This window comes from Gavialis gangeticus, unplaced genomic scaffold, assembly GCF_001723915.1.
Source record: "Gavialis gangeticus isolate Ggan-Ray unplaced genomic scaffold, GavGan_comp1, whole genome shotgun sequence".
NCBI lineage: Eukaryota > Metazoa > Chordata > Crocodylia > Gavialidae > Gavialis > Gavialis gangeticus.
Window position 1 is genome coordinate 56,831,786 of NW_017729030.1, and position 7,642 is coordinate 56,839,427.

The window sequence follows — 7,642 nt, forward strand, 5'->3', positions numbered from 1 at the left end:
TCACTATATCACTAGCAGTGCTAAATACCCTTTTGTTCATAATACTGGTGGGTGGACAGGGCAGGTGTTCCGGGCAACCTGGGCCAGATCTGGCCACACCTGGCTGTGGCTTGCCCAGTAGGCCAAGGGGTCACAAAGCAGTGGCTCCACATCCTCGGCGAGATAGGCAGCCACTAAGGCCTGAGTTCTACCTGCCTTATGTTGGGGTCTGGTGCCTCTGGACCCCACCATGGAAACCATGCTCTTTGCCCACATTGTCAGCGTCTGTGGTGGAGAAGGAGACTGGCTGGTGGCTGGCATGCTAGCATGGGACAGTGGATCCCCTTCTTCCACGTTCCCCCTCCTCCACCATTCTGCCTCCCTGACTCTCTTCACCAGCACCTCTGTCCATTGATTCAGGCTTTGGCTGCTGCATATACTGCCCTTCATCCTTGAGTCACACATGGCAGCCAGCACGTGGACTGTACTGGACCACAAGGGATTGAGCCTTTTTCTGATGCCCTCCTTCAGCCGCCTCACCAGTGCTTGGATGTCTGGTGACAGCAGCTTGCCCCAGGCAGCTGATCCCCTAGAAGCTCTCCATTTGGCTCTGAAGTTCCCTCATTACAGGGTTCACCAGGCTAAGGAGGGCATCGCCAGTGCTGAGGGTCTCAGGGGCCTCAAGGAAGGGCTTGAGGACCACCAAGATCTGGGAGATGGTATCCCACACAGCTCTGTTAAGGGGGCTGCTGATCCCAATATCCCTGAGCAAGGCCATCTTGTGGATGTCCTTTTGTTGTTCCACAAGCCTCTTGACCATCAGATATTTCATAGATTTCATAGACGTTAGGGCTGGAAGGGACCTCGAAGATCATCTAGTTTAGCCCCCTGCCCCAGGGGCAGGAAGTCAGCTGGGGTCAAAGGATCCCAGCAAGATAAGCAGCCAAATGCTTCTTGAATGAGTCCAGAGTAGTTGCTTGCACCACTTCTGGAGAGAGTCTTGGGGGCTTGGACAGTAAAGGCAGGTCTTTGGGGCTTGGACAGGTCTTGGGGGCTTGGACAGTAAAGACATTTTTCCTTATGTTCAGCCTAAAATGGTCTTGGAGGAGTTTATGACCATTGGTTCTTGTTTTTCCTTGGGGTGTTATGGTGAACGAACCTTCTCTCAGATCCTGATGTACACCCCTTATATACCACCAGGTCCCCCCTGAGCCTACACTTTTCCAAGCTGAAGAGTCCCATGGCTCTCAGCCTCTCTTCATAAGGCCTATTCTCTTGCCCTCTGCTCATGTGCATGGCTCTCCGCTGGACTCTCTCAAGCTTCTTGGCACCCTTCTTGAATCGTGGAGTCCAAAATTGGATGCAGTACTCCAGCTGCAGCCTTACCATGGCCAAGTACAGTGGGAGGATGACAGCCTGAGATTTATTTGAGAAGCATCTATGGATGCAAGCCAGAGTATTGTTTGCTTTGCCAGCTGCAACACTGCATTGGTGGCTCTTGTTTATCTTGTGGTCAATCATGGCCCCCAGTCTCTTTCAGCCATGGTGCTAGCAAGCGTAGCACTGCCGAGCCTATAAGCATGCTGTGGGATTTTTTTCCCTGAGGTGGAGTATTTTACATTTATCAATATTGAACATCATTAGGTGTGTATCCACCCACTTACTAAGTTTATCCAAGTCATCCTGGATCACAAGCCTGTCCTCAGGTGTGGACACTATGCCCCAAAACTTAGTGTCATTGGTGAACTTAGCCAGTACACTTCTGACACCAATATCCACATCATTGATAAAGATGTTAAAAATAACTGGTCCAAGGACAGAGCCTTGGGGGATGCCACTGATCACAGAGTGCCATGAAGATTTGCTACCATTGGCCACTACTCTCTGGGTCCGACCTCGGAGCCAATTACTCAGCCATCAGACTGTGGTGAAGCCAAGACCACAGTTGGCCAATTTTTTCTGAGAGGAGGTAATGGGACACAAGATCAAAAGCTTTTTTAAAGTCCGAATATATGACATCAATCTCTTCTCCCTTGTCCAGATGATATCTCACCTGGTCATAGAAGGAGATGAGATTGGTCAGGCAAGACCTACCTGCAACAAACCCATGCTGGATAGCGCTACAATGTTGCCTTCGGCCAGCTTATCCAAAATGCTCTTCTTGATAATTTTCTCCAGAATCTTACTGGGGATTGAGGTCAAGCTGATTGGCCTGTAATTCCCAGGATCTACTTTCCACCCTTTCTTGAAGATGGGCACCACATTGGCATTCTTCCAGTTTTTGGGTATTTCACCAGAGCGCCATGAATTTTTGAATATTTTTGCCAATGGTTGGGCTATGACACCTGCCAGCTCTTTGAGTACCCTAGGGTGTAATCTGTCAGGACCAGCTGACTTGAAGGTGCCCAGCCTCTCGAGGTGATCCTTTACTAGATCAACACTGATGCTAGGTATAAATACGCCCTCGCCCTGGCCATCCCATGTCTTGCTAGGCAGGGTGGTCCCATTGGACTGATGCAAGACTGTACCTAAAAAAGTACCCATTTAACAGATTGGCCTTTCCCTGAGTGATAGTTATTTGCTGTCCTATTTGGATCAGCAGGGGTCCCATGTTACCCTTGCTTCTTTTCTGACTCCCTACATATCTGAAAAAGGACTTTTTGTTATCCGTGATATGTGTAGCTAGATGGAGCTCAGTTGCAGCCTTGGCTTTCCTGATCTACTCCCTGCAGGTATGGACCAGTGCTGAGTACTCATCCTTGTGTGCCACACAGTGGATGCCAACAAAGTTGGCATCATGGATCGCCTTGACCATATTGGCCCATTGTCAGTGATCATGAATCCGTGGGTGAGTTCACCCTGCCCAATGAACAACCCCTGCACCAAGCGGTTCATAGCCCCCATGATCTCTGTTGCCGTGTGGGACTCATACATCACCTCAGCTTGAAGGAGAGCCCACTGGCAGCCTGACTGGTTGTGCCAGTGCCCTGTGAGGGAGAGGTAGGCATGATCTCTAGCTTGGCTGCACCATATGTGCAAGATGAAGTGTAATGTAAAGTGACTTGAGGACCTTCCTTGCACAGCTCCTCCCTCAGGTACTCCCTGCATGCCTCATACAGGGAGGACACCACCATCCTGCTGAAGGTGGTGTATGCGGGCACTTGGTAGGAAGGGGCCATGAGTGCCATGAACCTCCTGAACCCTGGCTGCTCAGCTAAGGAGAAGGGCTGGTCATTAACAATTTAACATCTACCCAATGCTCTGGATGATTTCGCTCATCCTTGCCACCCCCTCCCCTTTCTGTCTGCCTTTCCCCCACTGTTCCAGGGTGGCCTGCCTCTGCTTTGTGGGGATGGGGGCTTTGGAGGGGGACTTCCCTTTGGGCACACTCCCACTGGTGCCAGGCTGAGGAAGAGCAAGGGCAAGAGGGTGATGCCTGCTGAGATGCATCAGCATTCCTGTGGTGCTCACGTGTTTTGTTCCCTTGCCCTGGATGGTTTTGGCTCATCAGTGCAGGCAGATAGCATATGTGGGATCATCTGCCAGCACAAAATGATCCCAGACCACATTATCCGATTGCTTCCAGGGTGCGGCTGCGTGTGTGGATGCTGCAGTTTCCCCCTCCTAAGCAGACAGAGGCACAGCAACAGGAGGAATGGACTCAGTTGAGCTGCTTACCTCCTCAACCTCTACCTCAGCCTCCTCTGAAGTGCCTTCTGGGGAAAGAGACCTGGGTCTGGGGGAAACTTGAGGCATGTGGAGCACAAACTCAGATGATTCCTGCTCCTTTCCCAGAATTTCCCTTGCTAGGGCACTCAGATCCAGCTCCAGCTCCATTTCTTCCTCTGGCACTTGAAACAGGTGGAGGAGACTTTTATGCTGGTGATGGTGCTGCTGCTTGTTGTCATGGTGGTGGTGTGCAGGGGTTATGGCTGGTGCTCTTGGATGGGATGTAGACTCAGGCACAGGCAGTGGCATTGGCACTGCTCCCCTCTCCTTGCTGCTTCTGGAATCCTTATCCCTGCTAGTTGTAGGAAGCAGGCTGTGTTTGCAGGGGGAAGGGGAAAACTTACACCTCTCCCTCTACCTCCTCTTCCACCCCCTCGCTGAAGGCTTGCCAGCTGCCTTTCCACCATGTTTCATGGTGTGTTTCATAGTGTCTTGTTTTTATGCAAATATATACACGTAGCTGCGTTCCTATATAAATTCTATAAGGTATGTAGTATATGCCGCAAGGTATAAATGTATCTCCCTTCCTGTATAAATTCTATAATGTGTATGTAATATGCTGCAAGATATAAATGTATAGAAATAAAATATAAATGTATCTCCATTCCTATATAAATTCTATAGTGTAATATCCAATATAATTATAAAATTGAAAAGAATAAATCAATGAATATAATAATAAAATAAAAGGGACTAGAAGAAAGAAAAAGGTATTGTGGAATCCCACTTTCTAGGCTAGCAAGTAGGAAATCATGCAAATTAATCCTAGTAGTAGCCTTCATTGTCTAATGCTCCTGAGCTGCTGGAAGATAGCTCAGTAACTGTCAAACCCCAAGGCAGAAAGCAGGCCAGTTCAAACAATGCTGCCTTTTACGCTGTTTTTCCATCCTTCCCCCAGAGCACTGGGATTGGAAAGGACCTCAGGGAAGAATTACAGTCACTGGCCAGCTATACTCAATATGAGAGCAGTCCTTCCCCCCTAGTCCCCCTCCCTCTCTTTTCTTTCTGTTTCCCTGCAGACAAGCCCTGCTTCAGCTTCAAAACTCAAAACATTTTGAAACTTTCAAAACATTTCAAGTGCCCTCATTTCATTTTGAGGCTGTTTCAAAGCCTTTTGTTTCATTTCAATTTTGCTGTTTTGAGATGGAAATGAGTTGAAACACTGTTGAAACAAAACAGCTGGTGAAACTTCGCACAGTCCTCCTGTGTAGTCATGTCACTTAAAAAACATTTGCTAGTGCTACTGCACAGTAATTCCAGTTATTGTGCATTTATTTAGTACTTGCTTATACAGGTACCAAATAAATGCACAGTAACCACTGTGCAGTAGCACCTCATGTAGACACACCCAAAAATGATATCTTATATATTCTGCCTCCATCCCAAGTGAGACAAGAAAGTACCAGGGATCATGTGAGAAAGCAAGATTCTGTGAGACTTCCATGTGTATTCAACTCATCAAAGAAGTGGGTTCTATTAATTTTTTTATTGTAATGGAATGTCACATTACTACACAGGCTCTGCTGATTCTTATGCTTTGTTTCTGTGGATTTCCCAAAGACAGGGTAAAGGCTTTCTGAAAATGCAAGACGTGCCCATTGTGGGATCTAATTTGGTGAGATTAAAGAATCTCCCTCACTAACCTCAGAGCAATGAAAGTCTATTGTCTAGCTTAGTACAATATTAGAGTGTGCTAAGTCCCCAAGTAGACTGGTTACTGTTCTAAAATGTATTGTCTGGAGATTGTGAACTCAATAAAGAGAATAAAGTGGAAAGAATGAAATGTAAAGCACTCTATATTAGGTTTATTCCAGAACATAGATCGGAGTTATTGTCCAGAAAGAGCAGAATGGAATCTGATTATATTTCACTATGATGTCTTTATATTGTCCCTTTGTTACAGTTTAAATTTTTAAAGTAACCGCCTGAAACAGATAAGCTCTCACAGCCTTCATCTATTCATCTCTATTTTATCCAGACAGCAAGATGAATGGGGTAGCACTGGGGATTTGATACCACTTGCACTATACTTCCTCATCCCACCACTTATGGATCATCCTCATACCCTGATTGTAATTCACTTAGATAGGGTCCCTTGCCTCAAATGTAGTATTGAGCTTAAAAGAGAAACAAGAAAAAGTGAAGAAAATTTGTTTGACATGGGGTCCTCAAGTTTTCATGCATTCTGTATTTGGTGGAAATATGCTGGAAATTGCTCTTGCTTTACAATAGTGTTAACTTTGGAAACAGAGAAGGGAAAGAGCAAACTTTTGGTGTGAATTTCTGATGGGTGCAAAAACTTAGGAACTCACAAAGCTATCTGTAAGGAAATGGGATTAATTCCATTTACTTTCCAGATACATTAAGATGGATTTTCAAAAAAAAATACCAAACCAAACCAAACCAAACCAAACCAAACCAAATAGCTCCCCCCTGCAAAAACCCCCCACAACTGAGCACCTCAAATTTGGTTCATATTCATTTGCCTCAGTAACTAAACTGATTTCAAACATGTTGAGTATACAAGACGACCCATTGAGGTCCATAGAACTCAACCCTTTTGAAAAATCAAGCTAGGTGCATATTTCAAAGCCTAAATAAGGATGTATGACAACCTTTCAAAACCACATGATGCATTCAGATGCTCAATTTAATCCAAACTAAATGAAATATGCATTCACGTTTTTCAGGTGTCTTAAAAACATAAGTCCAGGAGCATGAATAAGTATTTAGATAACAAAGTTTGAAAAGAAAACTCAGAGACCTCAAAATTTTCTTTTGATAACTAAGTGACAACATTTTCAAAAGAGGTACAACTCAGAAATGTCTGAAAGTTCAAACTTGCAGCACATAAGATATGCTGAGATTTCAAGAGTTGGTTTCATCCTTAATCATGTTGAAAGCTGAAATTACAAATATCTTTTCAACAGGGGAGAAGAGCAGTCTGGCAACCTCCTGGGAGGCTGCTGGAGTGCCCCTGCCTGCTGAACTGGGCTAGTGCAGGCAGGCTCCAAGGCCCTCTCTACCCAATAGGCAAATTCTCTTTGGGTTCAATGATGGTCTAACTCAGAGGTGGGCAAAATACAAACCACTGGCTTACCAAGTCATCCTATCTGGCAGATGGGGCCCCTAAAAAAATTAGAAAATTTATATTTATCTGCTCCTGGCTGCCTGTCAAAGATGACAGGTGGCAGAAGCAGTAGGACCAAGGAGGAGCCAGGAGCAGGACCCTACAGCCGCAGCAACAAGACCTACCCAGGTCTGCCTCCCCCAACCCCTAGCCTCTGTGCCTAGCAGAGGCTTCTGGCCTGGGATCCTGGGGCTGTTCCTGCCTCCCTCCACCAGAAAGGGAACCTCAGTTAAGAAGGGGGTGGGGAGGCAGGGGAAGACCATGTGCGATCGCCCCAGTCCTCAGGGCTGGGCCAGGCTAGGCTGGCTCCTGCGGTCCCAGAGCTGCATCCAGGAACCACATGTTGCTGGAGCACCCAGCAGGCAGGCAGGCAGCGGCAGGCAGGAAATCAATTAATGGGGGGGCAGGCAGGGTATTGGGGCAGTGAGTGGGCACATGGGAGTACAGCAACCATGGGGTGGGAGCACAGAGCCTGTGCCAGGAGGGACCCAGGACAGGGCAGCAGGAGTGTGGGGTGTGAACTGGCAGGATATCTGGAGCCAGGCTGGGCTGCACCAGCTGGAAGAAAGGAAAGCTGGCCTGACTCCATGGAGCCCCTGCTGGCCCAGACCCCATGCTCCTGCCACCCTGCCCTGGACCCTGCTGACCCTAGCTGGAATACTGCGGCCAGTTCTGGGCACTGCACTTCAGGAGGAATGTGGACAGCATTGAGAGAGTCCAGAGGAGGGCCACTCGCATGATCCGGGGACAGCAGGGCAGACCCTATGAGAAGAGGCTATGGGACCTTAACCTGTTCAGCCTTCA